Below are 16,305 nucleotides of genomic sequence, written 5' to 3' on the forward strand. Positions count from 1 at the left end.
CCGGACTCTTCGGGTCAAGACGAGTAGACTGAGGAAAAGCTTTTTCCCCTCTGCCGTCATCGCCCTGAACTCTGCAGCACAACACCCCTGTCATCCCCCTGAACTCTTATCATTCTGAACCCGGCAGCACAACAACCCCACCACAACACCTGTATTACCTGCATATACTGTCCATATCTGCATATAATTGCTGCATTCCTATCCTATATATTTATTCATCACTCTTACTCCGCTTGTACATATCTGTTCATATCTGGTTATACTGACACTATGTTGCATATTTATAACCCTATATTTAAAATTAGCATTTTAGTACCGCCTGCAAATATTTGTTCTACTGCAGTTTATTGTAAATACTTAGCTAGTCATATCCGTACTCGTCCTTCATGTATATTATCCCGCATAGTATAACTCACCTCATATCATATCACCTGATTGCACTGTACCTACTGCTCAGTATTGCTTTTTACTCTGCACTTAACTGCTTTTTGCACTTCTGGTTGGATGTCAAAGTTCTTTTCGCTGTACTGTACTTGTGCTGTACATTGACAATAAATTTGAATCTAATCTAATCTAATCTAATTTGGTACGAACCTTTTGCGGTCTTTGTCAATTTTTCCTTCCTCTTACGGGCAGCCTCTATGTTCCGTGTGTTTGCAAATTGCACGTAGCATTCTCTGTGGTAACCTGCATCACCTCTGGAATCGGGCTGTTAACTGTTAAATTGAATGTTTTAACAGCAAATTGTGCTATTGCACTCTCTGGGACATCTAAATTAGCCCACTGCAATGTACAATTAATAAATTTGACCCAACTTGTCTCTGAAAATGGAATTATTTTAGTGGGCTCTACATGAATGGCACATATGCATGCAGCACCCCATCTTCAATCTTTCCCACTGTAAATACATAAATAAATAAATAAATAAATACGCCACCTAGTAACGTTACAAGCACTAACGTTAATATCACGTTAACGTTAGCCATCTAGGTTAATTGCAAGCAAGTTCGGTAACGTCAGTATGGCTGAATACAGTTTGCGAAATACAAGAGGAAATATGCCAGGGTTCAACTATTTTAGTAAAATTTAATGAAAACACTACACAAGTTGGATCATAGTCTTGAAAGTTTTATTAGAATTGTATTTAATGTCTTCCGATTGTCAAGTGGCATGGTGGTACAAGATGGTGTAGAATTGGGTATCGAATTTGACCCAGGCACATTGGCTATCCCAAAACATGTAGTAGTTCCAAAATTTCACCAGGAGATGGTGTTAAAGCTTGACATAGGGGTGACCTATTCATATTCAATGGGTTATTGGTCTGTTTTTATTCATCGCTCATTTTATTTTATTTATTATTTATTATTTATGTTTTGTGCCTTCTTGTTTTTGTTTTGTGTCGCCTACTTGTATGTCTCGTCACCGTGGGATGGAGGAAACGGAATTTCGGTTTCTTTGTGTGTCTTGACATATGAAGGGATTGACAATAAAGCTGACTTTGACTTTGACTTTGACTTTGACCTGATGGAAACTAACAAATCTAATAAATTAAATTGTTAGCAATTGGGAGGACACGACTTATTCAAACACGTAGCAATGCACAATTTTGGAATATGAGTTTGCTATGGAATAATTTTAAGATGTAACAGCTTGAGCAATATCAATATATATCAAAGTCTGCTTTATGTTTGTTAGAATAACCCATTATTATGGTATGTTGTCCTGACACAGAGCGGCGCGCTTCTTCCTAGTCAGGGCGATGGCCGTGACGCTGCCCGGAGTAAAAGAACGCCGTTTAGACGAAGATGGATTTTTCATTCTTTTTGAGATTGAACCAAAATCTACTAAAATGAATTTCCAGAGTCTTCGAATTGGACTTTGTCAAATTTTAAGCTTCGAGGAAGTCAGAGGAGACAGCCGCTTCGGGCAGAAAGGGGAAGACGCCAATTTTACTTCTTTGGCTACGCTCCTCACGGCCAGACCTTTCCTCTTTTTTAAACAGAATTCGGATTTTGGAACAAAGGAGAGCCGATCACTCGACTTGTTCAACCAAATAGGATTTTAGACCTTTAGTCTCCTCTTTTGTTCTGAGTGGGTGAGTGTTGTTGTTTTTTTCGACTTGTAATTATTTTTCTTGCTTATTCATTAAATCTCTTCTTAATCCTTAATTCGGTTATCGATTATTTCGTATTAACTATGTTGAGCATGGTTTTATATGCAACAATTAGAACTTTAAAATGTCTTTATTTCCCTATCATAGTCATTCTTTAAATCCGTTCAATTCTTTTTAAAGTGAAGACAGCTTTAATCCTTAGCATCAGGAATTGTCAGATCTGGTTCGAAGTGGTTATCTTGAGCTCAGCTAGGGTGAGTGCGCTCTAGTAAATCAACGAATCCCTGATGTCTTAACAAAGACATCTAAAAATATCCGTAACATAACAAAAGCATCAAACAACCAAAGGGAGCCATCATTATCCATCCATCCATTTTCTGTACCGCTTAGTCCCCACGGGGGTCGCGGGCGTGCTGCAGCCTATCCCAGCCGTCATCGGGCAGTAGGCGGGGGACACGCTGAACCGGTTGCCAGCCAATCGCAGGGCACACAGAGACAAACAACCATACGCACTCGCACTCACACCTAGGGACAATTTGGAGTGCTCAATCGGCCTACCAAGCATGTTTTTGGGTTGTGGGAGGAAACCGGAGTGCCCGGAGAAAACCCACGCGGGCCCGGTGAGAACATGCAAACTCCACACAGGGAGGGCCGGAGGTGGAATCGAACCCGCAACCTCCTAACTGTGAGGCGGATGTGCTACCCAGTGCTCCACCGAGCCGCCGGAGCCATCATTATGGCGCGGTTATTCTGACGACGTGTCTCAAATTTAAGTTACTCAGCACGAGCGTCGTTTGACTTCAGAGGGATTGGCGTCATAAAGAGATCATATTAATTATTTTAGAATTTAACTCAGGTGGTCAGAGACGGACGAGTCCCTTCACCCCGGTTTATCGAACCCTTTAATGGGAAGCCGGTCACTTTAATAAAAAGTGCAGGTTTGACAGATGCAATGCAGGCAGCATGCAGTTCCATCTTGTTTACATTTTGGGGGGGGTCCTTAATCCCCGTATGCGAATTGTCATTGGTTTATCAGCTAGAGGTGTCCAACGATATGCATGAGAAAACATTTAATTAAAATGTAAGATTGTGAAAAAGGATGACCAAAAATTAGCTCCCAACAAATTGTTTTTGACTTAATATGATAACTAGATATCACACACAAAGAATTGTGTACTCCCTCGATGCAGATCAATCAAGTTCACTTAAATCACGTTCGGCCCGCCGTCTAGTTCTGTTATCCCTTGGATGTATAGTATGAGTACGATGTCTGGTTGTTGCTCAGTCTTTTGTTTTTTTTGGTTTTCTTTTCCCTTTTTGTCCTCCTTGTTTTTTTACTTGTTTTCCTTTGTTTATGGCCCATCTTGGATACTGGCAGATTGTGAGTACCTGTTGAATGTGTTTTTCCCCCTACTGTCCGTCTTTTTCTTTGTTTATGATAGTGGCCCGTTCGTATAATGTTCTGACTACTGATAATTTGTGCGCTGTGGGATGTTCTGATGTCCAGAGTAGGTACTGGTCTGAGTCGGTTTTCTGTAAACTGTGATATTGATGCTGCCGGTGTCTCTGTGTTGGATGTTCATGACCAGGAAAGATATGGTCTGGTTTATTTCCTCTTCGTGTGTGTTGCCAGTGTTGTCCATGGTGTTCAGATGGTTCGTGAGTTCTTGCGTGTGTCCAGTTTTTATTTTCTTCGACGTATCTTTTCAGAGTGTGGGTTCACAGAGAGTGGGTGCTGTGCGGATGGCTTTAATTTCCAGGTCCTCCATGAAAAAACTGCTCATTATTGCGGATAGTGGGTATCCTATTGCGAACCCTTCTGTCTGTGTGTATATTGGTGTTTTTAAACTGAAAATAGGTGGCTTTGGCAACGAAATTTACTAATGTGTTGATGTCACTGACTGTCAGGTTTGTGCGTCTCTTGAGTGTCCGGTCTTCCTTGAGGCATTCTTGTACAATGAAACTACATCATGAGAAATTAGGATTTTGTCTCTGTACCGTTATATTGTTGAGTTCTTGTGCCAGTTGTTTTGAATTCTTGCTGTGGCGTTCTGTTGTGCCGAGGAGGGTTTTGAGTATTTCGACTAGTGCTTTGGATAAATTGTAAGTGAAAGATTCGATGCTGTCAACTATTGGGGCGTAGTGGGATGTCTTTTTTATGTATTTTTGGATTGCCATATATCCGGGGGGTGATGTTAGCGGTGGCTATGAGGTGGTCGTATTTTCCGTGTTATTTTATTGCTTTCTATTATGGGGTTTCACGAGTGTTTTTAATCTTCTTTTCTTTTCTTCTGTTGGGTCTTTTTTCAGTGTTTGGTATGTCTCCGTCATTCAACATATGCTCCATCTGTTTTTTGTAGGTTTCCGTTATAACTGTGGTTCTGCCTATGTCTGCCGGTAGGGTGGTGATTGTGTCCCGTTTTAGTGCATTGACTGCCTTTTCTTCTTCCTTTGTGATCTTGCTGTGTGGAAGTTTGGATGATTTGATGATGCCTGTGACTGTATTCTGGAGTTCTGCTTTCTGTCCCTGGTCTTTATTACATGCTAGTTCTGTGGCGAGTATGTACTGTAATTTTCGGACTATAAGTCGCATTTTTTTTCATAGTTTGGGTGGGGGGGTGACTTATATGTGAATTTTCATAAAGATTTTCAAAAAAAAAAAAAAGAAAGTGAAACCGCGATAAACGAACCGCGATGTAGCAAGGGATTACTGTAATTTGAATTTCAAGTGACGTGCGCGGCGTGGTGGTTGTTTACAAAAAAGACAAAGATTGATCACGGGATGACGAAGATGACGAAGGGCCCCACGTACTACCGGCATCATTAGCGGCTTTGTTTCTAAGTGACACGGAGGACGAAGAGTTTGAAGGATTTAAGGATTTGGAGTGACACAGAAGGTTTGAAAAATTACTATGGCTTTTACGCACGCCCGGTCCTACTCTACGGAGCTCTCTTTCACCTCCGTGGATTGAAGTCGGGGGCCGGCGCTCGGCCGGGTGGCTGTCCAGGGACGGTGGATGGGGCTCGGTCATGGCTTTTACGCACGCCCTGTCCTATTCTATGGATCTCTCTTCCACCACCGTGGCTGGAAGTCCACGCCGCCACACGCCTGGAAGTTTGTTTTGTTAAATAAAGAGCCGTTTACCAAACCCACGTCTACCCTTGTACTTTGTTAACGCGACAATATAGTTATATAGCAGATCTGTGGAATAACGAGGAGGCTGACGTCAGAGCGCACTCGCGGCGTTGTTGACAAAGGATGAGGAATTTGATCGATGGATTTTATGATTTGGAGTGACACAGATGGTTTGATAATATGATTGCTTATATAATAGTTATTTGATATATAATTTACATATGGGCCTGTGGAATATTTTGAAGTGCCAGCGCCGTCAGCGGCGCGCACCCATTGTTGACATAAAGGACGATCGATGGATTTAATAAATTGGAGTGACACAGATGGTTTTATAAACGTGTTATTTATGTTATAGTTTTTTGAATAACTTTGAATGTTACGTCAGGCCCGTTCTCAGCTCTTCGTTTGTGTTTATGTCACGTTAGCATACCTATCATTTAGCGTGTTGTTGCTCGTTCATGTCTGTTCTCTGTGTTGGATTTTATCTCATACATTTCCCCCCAAAATGCGACTTATACTCCGGAGCGACTTATATAGAGGCTTTGCAGCTGACGTCATCAAGCTACCCACATTAGCTTGGCGGCCATCTTGGCGGTCAACTTTTCAGTGCCGGTCAACGACTCACACACGCTTTCTTGTTATATGAGCTTAAAAATGCCGGATACCTGCTGTGCTGTTGGATGTAGCAATAGACGAGGCGATAAACCAAATCTTAGCTTCTATAGATTTCCGGCGAACATGAAAAAACGTGATAAATGGATCGCGGATATTCGTCGTGAACGATGGAAACCTACGATTTACACAAGGATATGCAATGAGGACTTCATATCAGGTATGTAAACAAACTATTCACCCCTGATTTGTTTCACAAAATGTGAAATAATACAATATGGGATGATACAAATATGATTGTTGAAAATGCTGGGTGCATTTTTAGAAAGGCAGCAAGAGCAGCAAGGCAGGGAATGGGATGATTTCTTCAGTTCACCCCCCCGTTTTTATTTTGTGTTTATTTTTTCATGATGCTTCATCTGATTGGCTTGAAAACGTTATCAATGTAAATATTGAACTTCATATTGGAATTGAACAATTAATTCTCGAGTGAATGCATTAGGAAATTTCCCCAAAAATTATTATGAACCTTGTGAAACAATTTTTTTTTAATGTAGCATTTTTTAACAAGAGGGTTTTTGTTACTTCATTTGGCACAAGGTAAAATCTACATTGGTAAAGTTTTCAAGCCATTGGCACAAGGTTAAAATTTTTATTGGTTAAGTTTTCAAGCCAATCAGATGTGGCATCATGCAAAAATAAACAAAAAATAAAAATGGTAGCAACTTGAACAGACAGGTACAGTATCTGAATGATTTCACTCTATTCAGTTTTTTAATATGTCAAGTTATGAAATGCCATTACAAAACAAATCGACGAGGTAATTATAAATATCTGGATATGAGCGTTCAGGCAGGTCGGCTGTTGAAAATGCTCGGGCGATTTTAGCATGCTTCTCGGTAAAAGGTACGGATCCGTTGTGCCAACAAGGTTCAACTTCTCTCTGTAACGTTTCTTGGAGTCTTCATCCAAATGCCTAACTTCGTTGGATAGCAAATCAGCCATAATTCGGAAGAAATCGGTGAAAACGTAGCGCAGAAATCAGACAATCCATACAAACACGTAGGAACGAGCTGACGAGTTGACCACCAAGATGGCGGCATAACACAAAATCACGTGATAAAACCACGTGACTGCAAAGCCTCTATATGTTTTTTTTCACGTTATTGTGCATTTTATGGCTAATGCGACCTATATTCCGGAGCGACCTTTAGTCCGAAAATTACGGTATTCTCCTTTGGGTAATTCTTTGGGTGTAACGGCGAAGTTTAGACCTTTTGTTAGCACTGTGGTCTTCGTGTTCTTTTACTTCCTCCTCTATATCCTCTCCCCCGTGTAGTGGTTTTTAAATCTGTCCATTTCTTCTTTTATTTGCGCATTGATTTTGTCATTCTTATTCGCTCTCTGACGAGCCCTTTTTTTGTCAGGTCTGCCAAGCCGGCCAGCTGATAAATGACATGTCATCGGATGACGCATCTGAGGAAGACTGGAGACATAGTCGAAACTGTCAGCAGGTAACATCTAAAAAATGTTCACTTGTCTAAACAAAAGAACTGCCTTATACAACACACAGAGACATGATGAATCTTATCGAAATATAAATAGTGTATAAGATGTCCCAATGATCGTCACACACGCGTCTGGGTGTGGTGAAATTTGTCCTCTGCATTTGACCCATCCCCGTGTGATTTTGATCCATCCCCTGGGGGAGAGGGGAGCAGTGAGCAGCAGCGGCGCTGCGCTCGGGAATCATTTGGTGATCTAACCCCCCAATTCCAACCCTTAATGCTGAGTGCCAAGCAGGGAGGCAATGGGTCCCATTTTTATAGCGACTTATACTCAGGAGCGACTTATATGTGAAATTATTCACAAATTTTTACTTGATCATTAACACATTACTTACTACAAACCGGATTCGGTTGAAATTGGGAAATTGTGTAAAATGTAAATAAAAACAAAATACAATGATTTGAAAATCCTTTTCAACCAATATTCAATTGAATACACTACAAAGACAACATATTTAATGCTTAAACTTATAAACTTTATTTTATTTTATGAATAATAATTAACTTAGAATATCATGGCTGCAACACGTGCAGTAGAAGGTGGGAAAGGGCATGTTTACCACTTCGTTACATCACCTTTCCTTTTAATAACACTCAATAAACGTTTTGGAAGAGAGGAGACTAATTCTTTTAGCTTCTCATGTGGAATTCTTTCCCATTCTTGCTTGATGAGCTGCTTCAGTTGTTCAAGAGTCCGGGGTCTTCCCTGTCGTATTTTACGCTTCATAATGCGCCACACATTTTCAATGGGAGACAGGTCTGGACTGCAAGCGGGCCAGGGGAGAACCTGGACTCTTTTACTTCGAAGCCACGCTGTTGTAACACGTGCAGAATGTGGCTTGGCATTATCTTGTTGAAATAAGCAGCGGCGTCCATGAAAAAGACATCGCTTGGACGGCCGCATATGTTGCTCCAAAATCTGTATGTATTTTATGTTGCCTTCACAGAAATGTAAGTCACCTATGCCATGGGAACTAATGCACCCCCATACCATCACAGATGTTGGCTTTTTGAACTTTGCGTTGATAACAGTCCAGATGGTCCGCTTCCTCTTTGGTCCGGAGGACACAACGTCCAGTGTTTCCAAAAACAATTTGAAAAGTGGACTCATCAGACCACAAAACACTTTTTCATTGTGCATCAGTCCATTTTACATGAGCTCGGGCCCAGAGTGGTGGGGGGGGCTGGGAAGAGCGATCCAGGTCGCATGCTCGGAGCAAACACACATATGTTGAGCTCTTGTTTTGTGAAATAAAGAGCCCGTTACCAAACCCACGTCTTGCCTGGTACTTTGGTAACGCTACAATATAGTTATATACGTAGATCTGTGGAATAATTGGAGCCACAACTGACAACGAGGCTGACGTCAGCGGCGCACATAGGTCCGGAGTCAACAGCTGTTTTTTTTTGTTTTGTTTTTATTGACACAGAGGATGAATAGTCCGATGGATTTAATGATTTGGAGTGACACGGATGGTGCATTAAAATTGTTGTTTATATTACATTTATAGGCGGCTCGGTGGGGCGCTGGGTAGCACGTCCGCCTCACAGTTAGGAGGGTGCGGGTTTGATTCCACCTCCGGCCCTCCCTGTGTGGAATTTGCATGTTCTCCCCGGGCCCGCGTGGGTTTTCTCCGGGCACTCCGGTTTCCTCCCACATCCCAAAAACATGCTTGATAGGACGATTGAAGACTCCAAATTGTCCCTAGGTGTAAGTGTGAGTGCAAATCGTTGTTTATCGCTGTGTGCCCATCTTGTGTGGGTGTGTTGATGAATCTGAATTAATCCAAAATGACAGTAGGTTTCCACAGTTTACTAAATTGCATAAACCCCACACATATTTCCCTCAAAAAGGGTGTCTGTTTGATGCATCTCAGCCAATAATGGGGAGGGGTTAAAAGTGCGAGATTAAACAAATGGATTGGAATGTTGGAATGTGCGTGCCCAGGATGAGGGGATGGGTCTTCAGGCACCCAATCCAGGCCACACTGTGAGTAGCAAGAGATCTGAAGGCGATTATCGCTACATCATACACACATATGAACAGCAAGAGAGAGTAAATATAATGGGGAGTCTCTTTCTCAGTCATTTAGGATATTAGCCAATTTAAGTTACGTATTACTGGTGAAATTAATAGTGTTCATATGATGACTGATTTCAATAAATTGAGCGTCTTGGTAAAAATCTTGCTCAGAGTTTTTTCAGACGCTGGTTCATCAATACAGTAATCCCTCATTTATCGCGTATAATTGGTTCCAAAACCACCCCGCGATAAGTGAAATCCGCTAAGCAGGGTCACCCTCTTACCTGTACATATTTTGTGTGTCAATAAATGTATATCAAACCATTTACGTGCATATGTTATTATTATTAGAACATTAAATAATAGTTTCAAACATGTAAATAATACATTAAAAGCAGGGCTGTGGACTCGGACTCGGACTCGGACGGACTCGGTCATTTTTTGCCGGACTCGGACTCGGTGCTGATTTTGACCGAGTCCACCGAGTCCGACAATAAAAAAAATACGTTCAATTTTATTTTCATCATGCTGCTGAGAATGCGCGTAGGAATACTGTCCACAGCCCTGCCACGGTTATTTAATGTTTTGGTTGCCCTGGTTACAGAGGCGTTGCTACACAAAAGGGAGGGGAGATTGTGTCTGTAGCAACGCTGATTAGCTAAAGAATGTAGTGTGGTGTAAATTAGCACTCAACCAGCTGTTCGTCTCCTATTGTTGGCTGACTCGTCCGCGAGTGAGATCAGATAACTTGAATTGCCGCTTTCCTGTGGAACAATGCAACTAAACCTTTGCTAGACTTTATCTACTTAGTAAATTAACACACAATAACAATAAGTAACTTGTCCTAAACACTTAAACAAACATTGAGTAAATATGGGATAACTTGTACGCAACTACTTCAAACTGTATGTAACGCTTGACAAAGAAAAACAGTTCTGACCAACAACAATCTATGAACCAAATCAGAACACTTCGCCTATGCAAATATGCTCTGCTCATTGTTGGTGAAGGCCTCTTACAGGAACAAAAACACACACACATAACAAAAGGACAGTAAGGACTCGGAGACAGATGGCTGTCAGGGAACAAAAGATAGATAGATAGATAGATCTTTATTTGTCATTGTCACATGTACAACGAAATTTAAAAAGTGCCAACCGATCCGCGCATGCGATAAAAAATAAATAGAATCAAAAGACATCTCTGTCACTAAAGAGGAAGAATTTAAATAACAACCCGCGACGGGGAGATTAAAAGCAAGACATCAAGGACACCGACGGGGGGCATGACAGTGAGGCGGTCAAGAATGTCATCAACGCCGTCATCAAGGATTTTGACCTGCATGTCCTCTCCATCGTCGTCGATAACGCAGCGACCATGAGCAAAGCCGTGCGGCTCATCAATGAGGACGACGAAGATGCTGATGATACTGAAAACGAAATGGATGAGGACGAGGGGGGCGTCAATCTGGACGACGAGGTTCAGCTTGAGAAGTTTGCTGGGATTCAGGATGCCGATTTTCGAATGATTCATCACATGCGCTGTGCTATTCACACGCTGCAACTGGCAATTCGTGACGGATTGAAGGCGGAGCATGTCATGAAACTACTGGATAAAGTCCGACGGGTGGTGAAGAGACTGCGGACCCCCAATCTGCTTGCTGTCCTCCGTCGTCGAGGAGGTCTTCTCCCTGTCGTCGATGTGCCCACCCGTTGGGGAAGCACCTACCTCATGACAAAACGGCTCCTTCATCTACGAGAGCATGTCCAGGACTTGGCGGCTGCTTCTCCGGAACTTCTCCTTAACGAGTCAGAATGGAAGAAGCTTGAGACCTTGGCCACGATCCTCAAGATGCCATACGATATCACGGTCAAGCTCCAGTCGGCCTCAATCACCCCCGGCAGCTTTCTCAAGGAGTGGTCGGCCTTGAAGGCAGCGTTGCGCAAGCAGCCCCCTCTGGCTTCACCAATCGCCAATTCAATGGAGCAACGAGAGGACAAGCTCTTCGACAATGATTTTTTTCTGGCAGCCGTCTTCGTCGATGCGCGTTACCGCATTCTCCTCAGCGAAGAGCAGATGGAGCGCGCCAAGAATGGCCTCCGTGCCGTTGTGAGGCGAATCCGGTCTCGTACCCACCAGCACCTGGAGGGGCCGTCGATGGAGGCCGAGGTTGATGGCTCCACATCGACGGAGGAGGATGAGTTTGAAAAAGAACTTGACAGCATTGAGCGCCGCCAGCGTTTGTCGGCCGCCACCTCGCCAACCGACATAGATGAAGAAATTGGGGCAATGTTGGCACTTGGTCGAATGAAAGAGAGCCCATTTGTTACAGGTGATCGTTATCCGTCCGGCCTCAAGGCAGCGACTCGGACACTAACAGCAATGCCAATCAGCCAAGTCAGCGTAGAGCGCCTGTTTTCCGGGCTCAAGTTTATCATGTCTGATCAGCGCGGCGCGATGAAGGCTGACTTGGTTGAGGCGATTTTGTTCCTAAGAACAAACTCAAGTCGTTGAATTGAAACTTGAAAGTATCTGTTTATTGTATTTCGTTTATATGTTTAATAAAGACAAAGCCATCACAAAACTGTTGTAATTATTTAGATTTTGATCTAAATTAGCCTTGAATAAAGACTAAGCAGTCACATGAATTAACAGAAAAAATTGACAGCCGGACTCGGACTCGGACTCGTGGTCAAGAGGCCGGACTCGGTGCAAAAATCCGACCGAGTCCACAGCCCTGATTAAAAGTATAAATAACATACAGAAAATATTGTATAAATATTGAAAATATAAATATTACACGTGTGTGGGTGAGTGTGGGTGTAATATATGTAGACGTGACGTTCTGTTGTTAACCTTGGTTAAACAGGGACCTCTAGTGGTCACAAGTTACCATAGCATTTTGTAGATGTATATGTAGATGTAGCTAAAGTATACATAATGTAAATATGATTTTAGGAATCTTTTATTTTTTTAACACATTTTTATAACAATGTACAATACTGTAAATATGTTTTTAGAACTCCTATATTATAACAACTTTTTTTTTTGGCTGGAAAAATCTGCGATGCAGTGAAGCCGCGATAAACGAACCGCGAAGTAGCAAGGGATCATTGTATTTGTTCATACGCATGGTCTGAGAATGTTCTAAATTTGTTGGCAACATAGGCACAGATTGAAGCACGAAGATATTGATAAATGTTACAACATTCCAGTCTGGACTGACAACTCAGTGTTCAAATGTGACAGAAGGTTATGTGAATATTTTTAGCACATTTACTGTACATTTCATTTCTTTATCATTTCTTTAATGTCTTTAATTCCTTTCAAGTTTGCAGTATGCAAATATTTGCCTATCAACATATATTTCATACAGGCTACAGTGTACATATTAGGTTAGTTAGAATTCTTCAATATTCATGACAGAACTATCAATAATATTGCATTAATAGAGATTAAGATATAAGATTTATCCTGCCCTCAAAATATGTTGAATATCCGAAGACAGACACTCATCAAGACTCTGAAGGCCAGGTTGAAGGTTGACTCCAGGTTTAATAAGAAGGGAAAGGGTGAAACTGGGAGAATACAAACGACATTGTATAATCAGTCATACGAACCAAATTGACACGAAATCTCAATCATGCTTTTATCCTATCGTCTAACATCACAGAAAACTATCATTTCAGAACTCAAAAGATCTATTTCGATGCATAATAACTTAAACAAAGATACATACCAACGATGCCTTGTATAACACAAAATGTAGGTAGTTGTTTTGCCGAACTGCAGGAGAGAATAGAACAAGCAGCGTTCTCTTTCAACACTGTGCTGAAACATGCCCTTACGTCCTGATTCTAGTCACGTGACCTACTCTATCTTAACACTGATCACAGACTACAAATATTAATTACTTCTAATAAATGAATATGAAACCATCTTCATCTTGTGTTTTGTTCATGTTTAGACCAGATTTAAATTTAGTCTAATAGCTCCTCAAAACGTTTTTTGTTTCCAACCACTATATCATCTTTCCAACATTATCTTTGCTTGTTAAGCGGCTTACAATGCCATCAACTGGGGGAAATGTGAATTGCAGGATACTCGATCTTAAGAACATCCATCCATCCATCCATTTTCTGAACCGCTTAGTCCCCACGGGGGTCGCGGGAGTGCTGGAGCCTATCCCAGCCGTCAACGGGCAGTAGGCGGGGGACACCCTGAACCGGTTGCCAGCCGATCGCAGGGCACACAGAGACAAACAACCATTTGCACTCGCACTCACACCTAGGGACGGTGGTGGAATCGAACCCGCACCCTCCTAACTGTGAGGCGGACGTGCTACCCAGTGCGCCACCGAGCAGCCTATCTTAAGAACATGTGCAGTGTAAATTATTAAAATGTGATGGAGCAAATTATATTGGAACAATGAAGTAAAGGTGGAATCACAAACACGCACGCACGCACGCACACGCGCGCGCACGCGCACACGCACACGCACACACTCTCTCTCGGTCAGTCCATCGATTTCGATGATGAAGAATGTGGATTGCTGGCCACCAACACTCACAGTGGCTTGCATCCCGTCGTGGAACTGACGCAGGAGGTTTCTGAACTTGGGTGGAACCCCAAGCTTCCCCAGCACTTCCCACAACAATTCCCAGTTGACTGTGTCAAAGGCCTTGGACAGATCAATGAAAGCTAGGTACAGGTTTTTGCCGTGTTCTCTGCATTTCTCCTGTACCTGTCTAGCAACAAAAATCATGTCAACAGTGCCTCGCTCACGCCTGAAGCCGCACTGGGATTCAGGCAGGATGTTTTCACTGACATGGGAGTAGCATAATCCGTGCTAGCACCTTCCGGCCGCTGATAAGAGGGAAATGCCTCTGCTGTTCCCACAGTCTGCTTTGTCACCTTTGCGCTTTAAGATTGTTATGATGTTGGCATCCTTCCAATTTTGCGGGATGCGCGCGCGCACACACACACACACACACACACACACACACACACACACACACACACACACACACACACACACACACACACACACACACACACACACACACACACACACACACACACACACACACACACACACACACACACACACACACACATCTATCGCAGCTCTCCTTGTACTCAATGGCATAGATTATTAGTAGGGGTGTAAATCGCGGGTTTTGTCACGATACGATATCATACAAAGAATCACGATACGATATTTGCCGATATCTTAAAGCCTGCTGTGATTCATTCACGATACATCACGATATAGTGCTCTACGATCGATATAGAACAATATCCTGATTTATAACAATTCATACGCAAAATCAACAAGGTACTGCAAACTCTTTATTTAGGAAATTACAAGAGTATTGTAGTATACAAAGTGCTTATTTTAACACTGAACTTTATCAAATTCCTATATTTTTTCTCATATAAGTAAGTAAAGAAAAATGAATATTCTTTCTTTTTTTATAATACCATTAACTTTAAAGTGCATTACTGAACTATTTAATTACAATAATTTTAATTGTCCGTTGAGCCATCTTTTCTTTGGAATCCAAAGTGCTTCCAAACGAATGACTTGAAGCCCAAAGGGGAGCGAATTTCCTCGTCTTCTTGGACACTAGCCATAGCACCAGCCCAGGAGCCGCGTAGTTGTCGGCTCCCCTTTCACGTGCCTGCTCTGCTCACAACACAACACGCCGCGCACTGCTCCCGGAAAGAGGAAGCAAGCAACAATGAACTGGATTTCAAAATAAAGTCGTGTCTAATGTCCAAGGTCAAAAACGGGCGATATAGATCGATGTTTACGTTTAGCATCGATGCCAACAAATCGTAGAGCATTATATCGATTCATCGATGTGTATCGATGAATCGTTACACCCCTAATTATTAGTGCTCACACTATTCACATAATGCACAAGCTAAAGAAAAAACTACATGATCTACAATGGAACTATTAAATGGACGGAATCATATTGACAGTCTACTTTAGCATTTGGATTGACGGGGTGTTGAAGGCAACTTCAACAATACATGTTCTGTGCATTCCATTTATATAGCCATTTTCAGCAGTAAAAGAGCATCTTTTTTACATTGAATACCGTTGTAAATGCTTTTGCCACATTTTCAACTGAAAATTACATCACATATAATGAGGGCTTAGGTGACGACCAATCATGGCTCAGTTTGCGAACATCACATGACAGAACGACAAAAAGTGGCAAACTGTGTTTGTAAAGGTATTAAATGTACGAATTAAATGAAAAGTAATGACATTAAGTTAATTATGGACAAAACAGATACCTTTTAGTGCTGAGAAAGAGCCAAATGCTTTCACCATCTCTTTCATGACCAAGAGTTGGACACAATATTTAGGGCCCGAGTAAAATCCACTGCAAGGACTCTTGTTTTTGTAGAAATTATTATTTATGTATTTATCCAAAAAGAATAGCATTTTTGACACCCTAGAAATGCAAGAAAACTCACCGAACTCATTGGTCTTTGTGAAAGTTTTTATAAACAATGAAAACAAAATGACTCTGCAGCACAACCTAGAGTCTTTTACTGACTCAGAAATGGTAAAAGAGTGTATGGAGGCAGTAGTAGAAACGATGTTGCATGGAATTAGAAGCGCAGGAGCTCAAACAATGTCAGTCAGATTCCCTTGTCTTCCTCAACCATAACAAGACCAGAGCTGCTATCAAACAACGTGCAGTTGCTGCTGGACAGCGCCATTTAAAATGCCCCGTGCATCGCGTTAACAGCGGATGACTCAATTGACGCGAGTGAAAATTTGGTATATGGTATATATATACACTAGGGATGCACCGAAATAAAAATTCTT

General features: G+C 41.9%; 1 protein-coding gene and 1 long non-coding RNA gene across 13 annotated transcripts in view; both read right to left on the bottom strand.

Annotated features, from left to right (window-relative positions):
- Positions 1 to 16,305, bottom strand: part of bcas3 (BCAS3 microtubule associated cell migration factor) — a 329,552-nt gene that overhangs the window by 233,826 nt on the left and 79,421 nt on the right. The window lies entirely within an intron of this gene.
- LOC119132918 lies at positions 1,157 to 1,562 on the bottom strand. The gene is made up of 2 exons (XR_005100004.1): positions 1,522 to 1,562; positions 1,157 to 1,295 (listed from the first exon to the last, which is right to left on the bottom strand). It is a non-coding gene; the product is annotated as an uncharacterized LOC119132918 (long non-coding RNA).

Source organism: Syngnathus acus, chromosome 13 (assembly GCF_901709675.1).
Source record: "Syngnathus acus chromosome 13, fSynAcu1.2, whole genome shotgun sequence".
Taxonomy (NCBI): Eukaryota; Metazoa; Chordata; class Actinopteri; order Syngnathiformes; family Syngnathidae; genus Syngnathus; species Syngnathus acus.